This window comes from Nycticebus coucang, chromosome 19 (assembly GCF_027406575.1).
Source record: "Nycticebus coucang isolate mNycCou1 chromosome 19, mNycCou1.pri, whole genome shotgun sequence".
Classification (NCBI taxonomy): domain Eukaryota; kingdom Metazoa; phylum Chordata; class Mammalia; order Primates; family Lorisidae; genus Nycticebus; species Nycticebus coucang.
The window spans coordinates 32,388,116-32,404,752 of NC_069798.1; the positions used below are offsets into that span (position 1 = coordinate 32,388,116).

General features: G+C 37.5%; 1 non-coding gene across 1 annotated transcript; it reads right to left on the reverse strand.

The window, feature by feature from the left end:
* Nucleotides 1-14,965: 14,965 nt before the first annotated feature.
* LOC128572177 (U6 spliceosomal RNA) lies at nucleotides 14,966-15,071 on the reverse strand. Its single transcript, XR_008376088.1, has one exon. It is a non-coding gene; the product is annotated as a U6 spliceosomal RNA (small nuclear RNA).
* Nucleotides 15,072-16,637: the final 1,566 nt, after the last annotated feature.

The following is a 16,637-nucleotide window of genomic DNA, read 5'->3' on the forward strand; positions in this document are numbered from 1 at the left end:
GGTTCTAAAGTCGAAAAAGTGTTGACTCCTTATGAGCCAAGAGCAATTTGCTGTTTTCTAATTCATAAGTGGTATCTGAAAATCTGGTGTAAAACAACAGGGACAAACAATGATCTCTACTAAAAAGTTTCAGGGATCCAGATAACATGTCTACATTCCTCTATCCATGAATAACGTATACTTTTTTTAAATTAAGCAGACATAATAAATAATTAGAAACACTTTAAAATGAGATGTAGTCTTTGGGATTACAAGAGAAGAACTTTAATAATAAGTCTTCAACAAATATTTGCTGAATGAATGAATTACTCTGTCCAAAGGGGTTAATCACTGCTGACTCTACAGGCCCTTGATGGACAGTTGGGAATTAAAGAAGTGAACAGGAGAGCGTGCAGTGATGCTAGGTAAGAGCAAGCCAAATGTTGAACTCACCGTGATCTTTGTGTTCAGATGCATACTACCATTCCGGCAAATTTAGTTCTGATAACTTTTCCCAAAACTTCTCTATCACCTTATCATGGAGCTTAATTCTAACTCGGCCTAGTATGTCCATACTGTGGGAATGTCATCAAGATAAGATTGTCTTATTAAAATTCTGCCTAGACTTCAAGAGTTTTACATCCCTGGAAGGGGATCCAAATAAGATACGAACCAATCATAAATAAATACAGAGCCTTCTCCTCCATTTTTTAAACAAGAAAATATTATTGTTATTGTTGCTATTTGACAAACAAATTTAAACTTGGCACTGATAGGGAATCTGAAAGCAGATCTGAGGCAGGCAGTAAAAAGAGTGTTTCTGGACATACTTAGCTCAAACCCTTTCTGTTTTCAAGCATTCAACCCAGACAGAACTTTCTCCACTGAGCCATTAGCTGTCATTCTGGTGAAAAAGACTGTGCTCTCCTGTTACCGTGGCAATTACTGTGTAACCCACAGACTACATTCTTACAGTCGGTCATTAGCAGATCTTGACCAACACGAAAAAACAATATGCTGAGAAGACCACATGCACAGATAATTTGCAGAAAGTTTAGAACAACGACAACAAAAATATTTTAAATCATTCAGTGTTAAAATAAATGTTGCCTTCACAATGCCTTAATATGACACACGGAATAAAGAATCTGTTTTTTTTTTTTTTTGCAGTTTTTGGCCAGGGCTGGGTTTGAACCCACCACCTCTGGCATATGGGGCCAGCGCCCTAACCCTTTGAGCCACAGGCGCCACCCTAAAGAATCTTTTTTTTTTAAAAAGAGAGAGAATTCTAATCTGATCTAGGCACCCTTTGCTACAAATTTTGTTAACACATTTGTGTCTGAGAAGTTTGCAAACAAAAGCAAAGACAGACAAACAGCATGTGCTAAATTGATCGTTTTTGTGTCTGAATATTCACTACTTGAGAGACGAGAAATGGTTCAATCTGATTTGGGTTATGATTATACTGTAGTCCAAATTGAAGTGTCTGTGGAAATGGATTGGGTGAGCTTCTTAGTTGTCAGTCATATAACTTATTCCTCACAGAGCAAAATAAGGGCACTCATGAGAAACGGTAGAAGTGGTTCTATGATACACCTAGACAGATGGGTGTTCTTTTCTTTCAAGAAGGCCCTCACAGCCTCAGCAACCACTATGGGTGAAGAACAGAGAGCACCCTCCTCAATCCCGCCACTGCCTCCTATGCCTGGCACAGGGAGAGCCTTTGGGGCACCTTCCAAGCACTAAGAATCTGGGTCAAGTGTTCTCTGATCTCCTCGGGGGGCGCGGGGAGATTTTGAACATAACACAGCCGTACAGTTACAGGTATGGAACGTGAACACGTGAAAATTTAAATAATGAAAATTTTCAACTAGCAGTCTAAGATAGCAAAAGAAAAGCAAAGTAAACATTTGTTGCAGCAAAGAGTGTTTTGCAGAAGAGGAGGAATTCCCGTGAGAAATGACATTTCAGAAATCGATCCTTGTCACTTACCCAAAACAATTTAAATCATATCTGTCAGTCTTAGCTAGCAATGTAAAGAGATAATTAGGTTTGCTCTCAGGGAAGGGGATAGAATATTCTCTTTTTGCTTTTCCTCTTCTTCTTCCTCTTCTCTGGGTTCTCCAGAGACACACAGGAATGGAAAACAAAGGTAGGTAGATAGGTATATAGACAGACAGATAGACTATAGATAGATAGATGATAGACTTTAAGAAATTACTGATAGCTCATGTGATTGTGGGCACTGGCAAGTCTGAAGTCTGTAGGGCAGGCCAACATCCTGGAAACCTCAGCAAGTTTTCTATTTTACCATTTTGAGGTAGAATTCATTCTTCCAAGGGAAATCTAAGTTTTTGCCATTAAGGCATTGATTGATGTCCGTCTATATTGTCAGAGATAATATCTATTTGAAGCCAAATGATTGTAAATGTGATCATATCTACAAAATAGAGCAACATTTAAACTAAACTAGCATGTGAGTAAACAGTGGGGCACCATAGTCCAGTCAAGGTGACTTGTAAAATTACCCATCACAGCAACCTTAGAGGGACACACACACAAACACCCCACACTTAATTGTAAGTCAGCTTCTGAAGTAGTACAAGTCCCTTAAAATATATCTGCTCTAGATGACTCCAGTTTTTCTTCATCCTACCATTCTTGACATTATTATTGTTTGCTGTTGTTAAATATCCACAAGGTCATTTCCACCATTTTTATCACACTATTTTCCTGCACAAAACAAGTGAGTGTCCCTGATACTTTTTCTGAGTAACACTCACAGATTTCCTGCAATCTGAGCCTACTCAGCCTTCCAGCCTTACTGCCGGGTATTGTACCAAACTAGGCTTGGTCTTCAGCCAGTTAGTCTAGTCCTGGAACCCTCTACCTTCGACTCTTTCTTGCTTTCCATTTTTGGTCTTCTCTAAGAGAATATTTTTTTTTTTTTTTTTTGAAACAGAGTCTCACTATGTCACCCTTGGTAGAGGGCTGTAGTGTCACAGCTCACAGCAATTTCAAACTCTTGGGCTTAAGTGATTCTCTTGCCTCAGCCTCAGCCTCCCAAGTAGCTGAGACTACAGGTGCCCACAACAATGTCTGGCTATTGGGGTGTGTGTGTGTGTTGCAGTTGTCATTGTTGTTTAGCTGGCCTGTGCTGGGTTCGAACCTGCCAGCCTCGGTGCATGTGGCCAGTGCCATAAGCACTGTGCTATGGGCACTGAGCCTCTGAGAGAATCTTCATCTTGTTTTCTGCTATTAGAATTTTCACCATTGCACCTTTTCTGATTTGCTAAGGACAGACTTATTACCCTCTGGTGTTGTGATCCCTAAGGCCCTGGTCTCAGTCGCTGCAGGAAGGAACCAGGTGTGACACGGATTAGAAGTACAAACTTGCAGGAGGTGGGCTAACCTTAAGTGCAGGGTAGCCCAGAGCCCCCTCTGCAATGGCTGTTTATTAGGTGTGGAGAGTTAAGGTAATTACATATGAGGACTGCATGTGTAAGGATTGCCACGTACTCTTTCCTCATGTATTCTTTCCCCTCAACCCTCATGAAGAAGTACCAAGCATCAATGTTTAACACATGCTTACTAGTGAGGGATAGATTTTATCTCATTCCAGAACACTGAGTTACTTGGGGGACTGCTCCCAAGTCACAAAACATCTCTAGGCTTGCCAGGAGCCTGTCCTGTTCTCAGCATTACCTTTTAATGTGGTAAGAATCAGTAACTGGCCTTTGTAAGCATGGTGTCCATTCCTCTACACTCTGGAACCCTGAACAATGATTTTCTGATTATTTTTAAGGATGTTGGTATTTCCTCACTGAATGTAATTATTCATCTGTGTGTCCATTTTTCTCACTATTTTTTTTTCCCCAGCATCAAGCACCAGGAAGCTTGAGCAGCTTTTCATCTTCTAGTGTATGTCACCTGGGGGCCAGTGTGTTGTGGGATTTCAGGATGTAAAACTTTTAGAATAAATGTTAAAAGTAGTAAAGCAGGAAGAAGCTAAAAAAGAAAAAGAGATAGGGAGAAAAGGAGAAGAAATAAACTGCAATGATAATTTGATAGAAAGAACATGTATAAAAATCACAAGATTTTAGAATTATACAGTTGAATAGATCTTCAAAGGATCATGTGGTCTTTTCTTTTTTTTTTTTTTTTAATAAGTCAGGAAAATGATATCCAGAACATTTGCATGACTTGTCAAGAAAGAAGATAAATGATTTGGGTAAAGTTCACAGAGGTAGTATATAACTGACCCAGAATGCTTTCTGTGACAATTAATGTCAATGAACCACTAAATTACCTTCTTTATCACCCTCAAAATTTGCAGATGTTTCATTATTACCCTCCTTTATCATATGACATGGTAGTGTAGTCGTAGAGCTATTGACCAATCCTCTTGTCCTGCTCCTTGCAAAGGAAAGGAATATGTTCCTTGCTCTTCTTAAATTTGAGCATGGCTTGATGACTTTATTTGGCTAGTATAATAGAGAATAAGGTATAATTGCTAGAGACCCACTGGTTGGTTCTTTTTCCACTACTAGAGTGGCTGTCAGTGTTTCAGGAGAATTTACTTGTTACTGACGTGTAACTTAGGTCATGCTGCCTGATATAATGAGCATGCTAAAAGTGAATGTATCCATTTGTTAAGGATCCAATTACAGAATATGTCAGACTGACTTGTTTAAACACAGGAATTTCTTTTCTCATTGATCTAGAGGATGGAAGTCCAATATCAATGTGTCTGCAGGGTTAGTGTCTTCTGAGTTTTTTCTCCCTGCCCTGCAAAGGAACTTCTTGCTGTGTCCTCACATGGTCTTTCCACTGTGCAAGAGCATCCATTGTTTCTGTTTGTGTGCTCTAGTGTACTTTTTTTTTTTTTTTTTTGTGACAGAGTCTCATTATGTTGCTCTCTATTAGGTAGAATAGAGTGTTATGGTGTCACAGCTCACAGCAACCTCAAACTATCAGGGTTAAGCAATTCTCTTGCTTCAGTCTCCCAAGTATCTGGGACTACAGGTCCTTGCCACAACGCCTGGCTATTTTTGTTGTTGTTGCAGTTGTCATTGTTGTTTAGCTGGCCTAGGCTGGGTTTGAACACACCAGCCTGGGTGTATGTGGCCGGCACCCTGCCCACTGTGCTATGGTCTTCACCCAGTGTCCTCTTCTTAAAACGAAAACAGTCAGACTTAGAGCCCATTCCAACGGCTTAACTTTGACTTATCTTTGAAGACTGTCCCAAAATATAGTGATGTTCTGGATTAGTGAGGTTTAGAGCTTTAATATATGAATTTTGAGAAAACACAACCGCATTTATAACAGTGAGAAATATCATAATCTATTTAAGATATTGAAAAACACATTATATAGTAAAGGCAATAGAAGCAGTAAATCATTTTGGTCTGCCCCTGGGCTTTACCAGAAAATGGGAAAGTTTTAATTTTACTTACAGGATTAGTTTTGGTGTTGCTTCTTGCACACAGTACTGTTTTAGCAGGGGCTGGAGATGAATAATGAAGCATAGTTACTACTTGCTAAATATTTGTGAACTGTCCCACATTTTCTAGCCTCCTTGTGATTAGGTCATGTGAAGGCTGTGGTTAAAGGACTGTGAATGAAATAATTAAATATCTCTTCCAGGCCAATGCATTTAAAAGTGGATAGGCAATCCTGAAAGCTCTCTTCTTCTTCAGGTGATTATGGAGCCTGTGTGTGGTTAAAGCAGAAAAAATAATGGAAGCAGAGTGACATGCTAAGTCACTATGTGCAGGTCAGCTACTTTTGGAGTTGTTGGGCTCACAGCAATTTGCATGAGCAAGGAATACATTTTAATTAAATTTATGTATTAAGCCACTGAGATGTGGAATTGTTTGTTACTGTAGCAGATTCCTATCCTATCCTTACCCTCCAAAAGAGCACAGGGTATGTGTGTAATAGTCAGTTTGTATATGCACATGAGTGTAACAATGCACAATAGAAATGCCACTAGGACACTGGAAAATTAGCAAAGTGAGCTTTCTTTATTTTTGTTCTTTTCTTTTTCTTTTGTGATGGAAAGATTCCAAGAAAAAACATCACCTGCTTTGCTATTTTACCTAAGGCTGGCCTTGAATGCCAACTGAACAGAACAATCTTTTCTCCCAGGACAATTTACACTTCAGAAAAGCATTTGGAACTAAGTTTTTGAAAGGTAGAAAGTAATTTAATGTTGAAAAAGTAGAGCCAACCATACATGAATAAATGCATATCCATTGCATATTAATAATGCAATATAATAATCTACCCTTCTCACTTTTAGAAGATTCCTCTGAGCCTTTTCCCAATGTTAAAATGGCTGTGAGCTCCAGGCTAATTCTCACTTTTTTCTCCTTGTTTCTACAAAGTGTTCAGGAGAGTTACAAGCAGACTCCAGGAAACCCATTTGAAATGGAACACTGTCTCTACAAAAAAAAAAAAAAAAAAAGAAAGAAAGAAATGGAACACTGACAAAATTCTCTGAGACTAGAGACTAGTGAACCAAAGTGTATGTAGCTATGTCATGCCTGAAATAGTTGAAATGAACAATGATTATTTATTCTAGATAAGAAAAAACTTAGGAAAATTATGATTTGCCATTGGGCTCCAAATGTAAACCCCACATTGGACAACAAATGTCAGAGTCCCGCCCCAAGAGCAGGGTCCACTGAGACCTGTGGAAATTGGTGGCAATTGACTGAAGAAATATAGAGTTCAAAGTCACAGTAGAGAAAGAATAGAGACATAAAGTAGAATTAAAAGTGGGAGCTCAGGGGTCCATAGCCTGTTGTGGGAATCCGGCAATGGCCCAGGGTGTTTGCTCCACTCTGATATTATTGAAGTCTATTTGCCCATAGGGGAAAATGAGGGAGGGAACAAAGATGCCAGAAGTTTCTGAGTGAGCATATCAGCTTCTATAGTTATTGTTATTAACCTTTAGGGTAGCTTTCAGAAATCTGAAATCTGAGCCTGTATTGAGAGAGCCTTCAGCTTGAGATCACACACACAGATTTCTAAGGAAGTGCTAAACTCTGTTATTTCTCTGTGGAGTAAAATGCAATGCATGTTAATCTCCTCTGAGGAATTGGTGGGAGGGAGGCATTTTCCTCCCATCACCACCACAGAGGCTTATCCTCTGTGATAAGGGATATAAGCTCTTCTGCCCATATCTCAGGGCTCGAGCTACTACCTTGGTTTCTGCCCCAGGCAAATGCAAATCTTCAGAATGGATATCTGCTTTGCCTATTTAATGGGCAGGAAATGCCCTAGAAGATGTATCTTTTGACATTGTCATAGCCTCTTCTATGACCATTATTTTCCTCAGAGTGCTCACAGACCCAGCAGGGTGTTTGTAAACTGTCTCTCCAAAAGGCTAGAATTTCAGAAAAGGCAAGAAGTTTGCTAGCAATGGCTAGCTTCAATGTAAACTAGCTGATTTTTCTTTGTTCTGACTCACTCAGCTTACTTCTTAATTTTCCTCATTTTCTGGGAGTGCTTTCCCCCACCAACAATGGGATCTTTTGTCCCCATTCTCCCAGTGATGATTATTATTTTTCATTATTACAATGTTGTCATGTGTATAAAAGTAATGGAAAAATTATGAAATAATTTGTGTTTACTGTTTGTTTTCAAAGTAGCAACCACCCCACCATTGGAAAGAACAGAAGCAAAAAGGAAATGGCAGTCTCATGGGGCTAATGCAATTAAAATTTCTGTATTTGAACCTACATGTTTGATTTAATGATAGAATTGCCCTATATGATCTGTAGGATTCATTCATTATTAATTCAACAAAAATTTGACAGATATTGGGTTCAGTGATGTTTTTATAAAGGTCGAATAAGTTATACTCCTTTACCCTTACAGAGCTCAAAAAGCTCACAGTCTAGAGAAGAGACAGAAGGGTGACCAAAAATTCTATCTTGGTAGGAGAGACAAGGTATACTTGTAAACAAAGACAAGACCGTACCTCCTTCAGGGACTTGCTGGAAAGTATCATTGAGAAGATAATTCTTAGACTAGAACTTCTAGAAAAGGTAAAACCATGGTTAGTTCACTTCAGGCAATAAATATGCAATGGCACAGACAGAAAATACATGGTTTTTGTATTATGACTAAGAAAATGTAGGAAATAATGAGAGCCCTATAATGCTGAGAAATAAAGTTGAGAAAGTGGGGAGCCCAGTTTGTGGATGCCTTGAGCTTTTTGGAATTTATTCTATAGCTAGTGGGAAGTCATGGGAAGATCTTAAACACATGAGAATGTTATTATAAATCAGAAACCTTTGTACAGTTTCATTAATTCCCAAAGTTCCATGATCCTAAGGAAACAATGGAATATTGCTTCATTTTAACTTCAACTGTCCTTCCACAGTTCTTGCAGTTTGTGTCTCAAGAGTATTTATCTTTTTCTTGCTATAGTAGCCTTTGTTTTTAGCTTTGAAGATATTTATTTTTGTTCTCTTTTTATCAATCCAGCAACACATGAGTATCTTTAAGGCAAGAATTGTGTCCTCTTTATCTTTATATTTCTTAGTGTGCCTGTCCTAGATGCTTGCTTGTAATATATGCTTGCCAAAAGGGAATTGCTAATATTCTGTAATCAGGCCTATAGAGATCTTTCTATGCCATGGGGAGAATGCCAGAAAAGAGGCATGAGACTCCCCTAGCAAAGTTTGAGGATTCAATAAATATAAAATGAGCATGAAATTTAAATTAGAGTACCTGAGATTAAAATCAAGCCAAGCTGCTATGCTAACCGAATTATCTAACAAATCTGAGCCTCAATTCTCTCATGTGTAAAATGGACACAATGACTATAACATTTATCTCACAAGGCTTCTGTGAGGATCAGGAAGGATGATATAAGTACAAGTGTTACAGGAATTATGAAACACTATTAAACTGCCAACATTACTGGAGATAACAATGATGTCCAAGGAGCAGTTAATGAATTGGCAAGTAGCCAGATACAGAAAAAATGTTATTGATTGTCAAAAAAGTTCAAGTGTAAGTGTCTATGAAATAAGAACATTCTTCATCACAATAAGCTGAAAGATATTTACTATATAAACCAATGGGCTGAATTTTCCCAGTGATGCTTCCTTCCAATATAATTTCCAGGAGAAAGTCATTTTGCACATTGAAGAAGACAGACTGGGAGGCAGAACTGTAGGGTGCTTATTCTGGCTTCATTACTAATGATCTTTTTGGTTTTCTCTGCCATGAAATGGATAGCAATACATGTACAATTTTGGCTTCCTTCACTGTATTAATTTTACAGTCGAATTAAAAGACCTGAAAAACCACAAGGAAAAAAAAAATTAAAAGATCTGAAAACCTACCACCATCTTTATGCAAAGAAATATGTTATTCTCATAGGTGTAATACTATTACATGCAACATACAACATACAACTTATTTGATGAGGTCTATGGACATGCTTATACAGAAAAAAAAAAAAAAAAGGTGAGTCTGCTCAATTCAAAGGTGTAAACAAAAATACATCAGCCACAGCCACGTACCCTAAGCCATGCTTGTACTCACAGAAACTTTATGCATAGAAATAGTTGTCCCAATCACCAGTATAGTAGAAGTAAGGTTATTGCAGCTATATGGGCACATAAAAAAGACAGAATATGAAATATCAACAGCAAAGTGTATTAGCTTTCTTTGTATGTCCTTCACTTAGTAAGACAATTACCAGGCTGCTCTTGATGGAATGATTTGTTTATAAACTAGGTGCACTTTTTCAACTCTTTAAAGCAGAAGAAAATGCCTTCATCACACATTCCTCTCCCTATATTATCCAAAATTGTATTTCCTACATTTCTATGAATGTAGAATATACATTTCTTCATTCATCCATAACTAGTTTATGGGCACCTACTATGTGCTGGTTACATATGAGAGTTTTAAGGCTAATCAAACCTTGTTTTCATGCACCTTTCAATTTAATAGGGAAATCCAGTCATGGAAACAAATAAGGTCAATAAAATTGTATGGTTGTTCTGATGGAAGTATATGCAGCATACACAGGGAGACACAAACGGGATGGTTTAATTCTGCCTGAGAGAAAGGAAAGACTGTGAAGGAGGTGACGTTTGATGTGGTTCTCAAACTTTGATTTTACAGACATTCAACAAGAAGAAAAGTTTCCTTAGACAAAGAGAATGGAGAAATACAAATCTGTTAGTGTATAATAGGTCAGAGGATGGGATGGTTAATTTACTGAGTAACATAAATATCATCAAATACTGGGCATTTAATATGAGTTACCCAGTGAAATATCAATGCATGTAGGAGTATAGGCAGAGCTGTACCTCACAGTGGCCCACCTCTGACTCTTCTGCTTAACCTTGAAGACACAGACTTTCTCCCAAAATGCAGATTCTGTAATTGGAGAAGATTGTTTTTGTTAATTCCATCCTTAGACCATGGTCCTTGACCACTCACTTTTGTCACAGATTTCAAAGGCTTAGAGATGTTGGTCCTACATTGAAAAGAGGTCTATCCACCTCTAGGGCATGTGGCTCTGCTTGGCTGTTGGCACAAAGTTTGTGTTCAGATAGATAAACTCACATAAGGAAGTCTTTTAGAATGGTTGGAAGTGGGCATTGCAATGTAGTAAAGGAGACGTGAGATAACAGGCAACATGCATTCAGACCCTAGGTAAAGGATCCAAGGAAAGACACTTCACCTTCCCATGCCTCAATTTCCTCATTCATAAAATGGGAATAATAATTGTATTTGCTTTTCAGAGTTTCAGTAAGGCATTTAACACTTGAAAAACTTCTGCCATTATTTAGATCAGGCGTCCTCAAACTGTGGCCCACAGGCCACATGAAGTGGTGTGAATTGTATTTGTTCCCGTTTTGTTTTTTACTTCAAAATAAGATATGTGTAGTGTGGATAGGAATTTGTTCATAGGTTTTTTTTTTTTTTTATTGTTGGGGATTCATTGAGGGTACAATAAGCCAGTTTACACTGATTGCAATTGTTAGGTAAAGTCCCTCTTGCAATCATGTCTTGCCCCCATAAAGTGTGACACACACCAAGGCCCCACCCCCTCTCTCCGTCCCTCATAGTTTTTTTGTTTGTTTGTTTTTTAAACTATAGTCTGGCCCTCCAACGATCTGAGGGACAGTGAATTGGCCCCCTGTTTAAAAAGTTTGAGGACGCCTGATTTAGATTGTTATTGTTATTCAGTAATAATGGTGAAATTATTGTCCCTGGAGCACAGATAACGGGGTCAAGCCTGCTGTTCATGGAAACCTCACGTACACCACTCTGCCCAACCTCTTCAGCCAATGTATTGTTGAGACTACATATGAGACTTTGACTTAGACTGTCCTCAATGGTCAGTTTAGGTTTATGTCTAAACAGTTTGATTTTCATGCACTTAGAGGTAAAAGGAAATAGCCTCTATTAAAAGTTGGTCAAAACTAATTTTATGATTAAAAAAATAAAATCGCTCCATGAAATTAAATTTCTTAAAATCCATGTACAAAAATACTGACTGCTCCAAATAAATAAAAAATTCCCAGCATGAAAATACATTAGCTAAAATAGGTGTTTGATCCTATCAACCAAATCTCATTTTCTTCTTCCATTGAGAAAGCCTTGAAGTGTATTACACTACTTGCAGATTTCTATGTAGGCAGGGGATAAATAGTCTGCTTCTGTAATTAATAACTATTAAAGCTGTTTGACTGATCATATCTTTGGGCTCCTGAAATCTCTTCTGTGCACGTGTGCATTAATGGAATCCATTAAATTCATATATTTCAACAGATAGTAATTTACGATCCTTTATCAGATCTGTCAGGAACCGCAGCAGGAGATACAGGATTGTCTTGGGGCATTACAGAGTTAACCCGGCTGCTTTCCTCAGAAATGATTCACCTTTAAGTGCTAAACATGAGTATCAGAATGTCAATGCAATGGGCAGCTACATTAGGTACATTCTACATTTGCTGTCTGAGAATATGTAAAATAAGCTTTTTATCACTGGTGAAGCCCTAAACAGCAATGAAAAATTTCAGGCACTGAAGGAAAAGTGTGTGGGAGTTCTAACCACTTTATGTTTGCCATAAAAAAGGAGATATTGAGATTATAGGAAGGCTTGTGGAAAGAAATGAGTTTTCCCAGGGGTGAATCCACTTCCTAAAGACAACAGGGGTTGCAAGTTCATGTAAGGGGGCAGCCTCCCCATACTGACCAGTGTTTCCAAAGGAAATAGAAGTCAGCCTTGACTTCTGTTGGGTTCACCCTCTGGTTCAGCCCAAAGAGAAGAACTGTCCTCTCAGAGATAGGCTGTCCCTTCAGCAGGGACAGGTTTCTGAAGTGGCAAAGTAGTCAGCCACTTTCCTGAGGGGCTTTTAGGGCATAGAGCCATGTTTGGGAGGTGAAATGCTATTTGAGGGGTTTTAACTTAGGTTTCATTAATTGAAAATAATCCTGGAAGAACCAGTAAAAATATCATATAATTATCAACTATTAATAACTTCTGAAGGATGGTTAGTGGAGAATGAGGGGAAAAGGGGGGTAGGGAGTTGTCCTGAGCCAGCAGGTGCAGGATGATGAGAACAAACTGGGAAAGTTAGAAGGCAACAACCTTAAAAGTTCCCTTTCATATTTTGTAAATGAAGTAAAAATATTTTTCAGTGATTTTGAAAGGGGAGAGAAGGTTGTGTTGAGCTCAAAGCTCATATGATTACAATGAACTCTTTTATTTGGGGAATGTTCTTACTATTAAGAGAATCCTCAAAGCAATGAGGTGAGGTTGGCAGACCCCATTTTAAAGAGGATAACTGAGTTCTATCCCTATTTGAAAGCTAGTTTATGTCTAAGGGTACGGTTACTACAGCTTACCCTACCCTGGAGTTTCCTGAGAAAACAGATGGAGACATCAGCTTTGTCGTTCCATCTAACAGATCAGCTGCACCAAGACTGTCACTTTCAAGCAGGATCCACAGTGTGAGAATGTGAGCACCCTCACAGGGGGACCAGAGGGTTGTGTCCTGTTTTATTTTATTTTGTTTCCTTGTCTTTGATAAAGATAGATATGTGTACATATACATGCACACATAAACACATATGTGTGCATAATGTGTATATATAATACACACACGTATATTTCCTTGGAATCTATAGAAATCTTCATTATATAATAAGTCCCATTTTATGGAAACCTAATATTTACTAAGTAGTTGCTTATGGGAATCATTTACTTTTTAACATTCTTCATTTGAAAACCATCTTACTTACCATAAAGATAACTGTAGATAATCGATCTCCAACACATTTTCACTCCAAATCATTAAACATGGGATTATTCAAAATATAACTTTTATATAAATGTGGAATAGAACCATGATGTAAAGCTAAGCAAACTAATATACCCATTTTCTGGGAGGCAACAGTATTTTTTAAATTAACCTTCTTTTTTGAATTTTTATATTATCTTTTAAGTTGAGGTATAATTTATATCCAATGTAATATATAGCTTTTAGGCAATGTGTGGTCGTTGATGACTGTAATCCCAGCACTTTGGGAGGGTGAGGCAGGAAGACTGGTTTGAGCCTTGAATTTGAGGTTACAGTGAGCTGTGTTCACACCACTACACTCCAGCCTGGGCAACAAAGTGAGGAGTGAGTCCCTGACTCTACCAAGACAAACAAACAAACAAATAAACTAAACTCTTTAACCATTTATTTTATTTATTTAATTAACTTAATGAATTTTAACAAATGTATACATCCACACAGTCACCACCCAGTGAAGATACAGAACATTTTCATCTCCTCAAATATTCCTTTCCTGCCCCTTTCCAGTGCAGAGGCAATTGCTATTTCAATTTCTGTAACATCATACAAAAAAGAATCTCACAGTGTGTTCTCTTTTTTGTGTATCTTCTTTGACTCAACATAAAGTTTCTGAAATGAATCTGCATTATTCCATGTGCCAGCAGCTTGTTCCTTTTCGTCATTGAATAGTATTCATTGTGTGATCAGACCACAACTTCGCACTATTCACTGGTTAATAGACATTTGATTATGAGTAACACTGCAATGAATATTCTTATATAAATCTTTTTGTTGGTATCAGTGTTCATTTCTACTGTAAAAATACATGAGAGGAATCTCTGGGTCATACATAGAAAACATATATTGATTTTTATAAGATGCTGCCAAAATATAGCTTGGAGTAGTTATATCATTTTTCAATTTAAACATAACAAATAATACATATTTATGGCGTACACAGTGATATTTCAATACATGTAATGTGTAATAATCAAATTAAGGTAATTATCTTATCCAACACCTCCAACATTTATCATTTCTTAGTGTTGAGACTATTTAAAAATCCTCTCTTCTATTTCAAAATAACTCCTATCTAGGCTTTTAAAAATATATATTTTTAATAATTATGGGTACATGTTAGTCATATATATTTATAGGGTACATGTGGTGTTTTGATACAGGCATACAATGTGAATTAATAAAATAAGGGTAATTGGGGTATCCATCACCTCAGGAATTTATCATTTCTTTGTGTTAGGAGCATTCCAATTTCCCTCTTTTAGTTATTCTAAAGTAACCCTAACTTATGATTGGTTATACTTACTTTAGTATATTGTCAAATATTGTTCATTATATCTATCTAAATATATTTTGTTCCCATTAATCATTTCCACTTTATACTCCCACTCTCCACTTTTCTCAGCTTTTGGATAATCATCAGTCTCTTCTCTGTCTCCTGCATGAGGGGAACATTTGAGATTTGCCTTTCTGGACTTGGCTTCACTTTACATAATGGTCTTCAGTTCCACCTACATTGCTGCAAATGGCAGGGTTTCATTCTTTTTTATGGTTGAGTACTATTTCATTGTGGATATGTACCACATTTCTTTATCTCCTCATCTGTTGCTGTACACTTAGGTTGATTCCATACCTTGGCTAAAAATATGTACTGCTTCATGAATTTTCATGCTCTCTGTGCACGGGGGTCACACTAATCTTCTCTAGATTGTTTCAATTTTAGTATAGATGTCGCTTAAGTAACACTAATCTCCTTACTGCATTCATTATATTTTCCATTACTTCCAGAGATATTACAGGCAAGATTAATCAGTGTTAATTACTTACATTAGAATAATGATTCAGGTTATATCTTTCAAATGATAATTTGTCAAATGAATATTCCAGGATACTTTGTAAGAGCTAAATTTACAAAGGAAAATAAGACATGGTCCTAGCTCTTAAGAATCATGTTTATTGAGAAGGGCTAGAAACTGACAGGGTAAACATTAATGAAGGTGCATAAACCAGTGTGGGGATATCAGGCTGTCACACAGCTCTTACCATGGCCTGGGGTGGAGCTTTAGAGTCCTGAGGGCATTTGATCTGAGCCTTGAAGAGGACTTTCATTCTCTCAACACATATTCATTAGGTGTCAATTATGTTCAGATGCTAGGTGAATGGAATTGCATTTTGTAAGAAGAGAGACACAAGGTCAAAGCAGGAAGATTGTATCCAATCTGGAGCCAGCAAATTGAAAGGGAAAGGAATTAACATGTGCTTCACACCTATTGTCTACCGAGTGCTTAATGCTCCCAGAAGGTCTAGTTCATGTATTTTTATTCTCACATTATAGATTACAAACCTGAGTTTCAGAGAAGTTACTTTGCTTGCCCAAGCTCATAGAGCACTTACAAAGAGAGTTGGAGTGTGAATGTATCCTGTCTCCTTCCAGAGTCATGCTCTGTCTATTCTCATGGAAGCTGCCTCCTTGTGCAGAAATGGAAACAAAATAAGATGATGAGAGAATGAGGAATGACACCAGAGTCCATGTGGTTTTAGTGACTTAGATAAATTATGCTTCCTTTGGAAATGGAAGCCACATAGACAATGGAACATCAACAGTGTAGGCTTTAGAATTAGAGTTGCCTGGGATCATGTCCTGGCTCTCACTCTGATATGATATAGCCTTGTTTTCTTTGATTCTGAGCTTAATCGGTTGCAGATCAGCAATAATAATGTCCACTGCATCAATGTATAATGTTTAAATAAACATAGCACATAGTAGTCACTTAACCTATATGATTTCAACTTTCTCCTTAGATTACCCAAAGAACAGCTATTTCTTAATCTTTCACAACAAAGAATTTCATCATGAGAAAGAATTGATAATCGTCAGACAAAAAGGAGTAATTTATATATTTTTGAGTAAAGATCCCTTATTGTCTTCACATATCATTGACCAAATTCTGTGTGCAACTGGCTTTGGTCCCTGTGTAGACTCTGTCTTGATTCTTGTCTTATATTTTTATGTTTGGGACATTATGACAGCTCCCTAAATCCAGAAGGTCCATCTGTGTCCAACCATCAACTACTTTTAGAATGATTATTGGCGTTGGTTTGAGATGTATTTCAAGAGCCAATTACCTTCATGAAATTAGTGTTAATTTTCTACAGTCACATTTGGACTACTATTTTTCACTATTTTGGATAAAGTTTAGCTGATTTGGGCCTGCTTTATATTTACTCTTGAATTAACAATGCTTGAGAAGAGTTGACCTAAGACTTTGGGTCACATTTGAGAGCTCCCACCAGTTCCACAGGAGGAAAAAT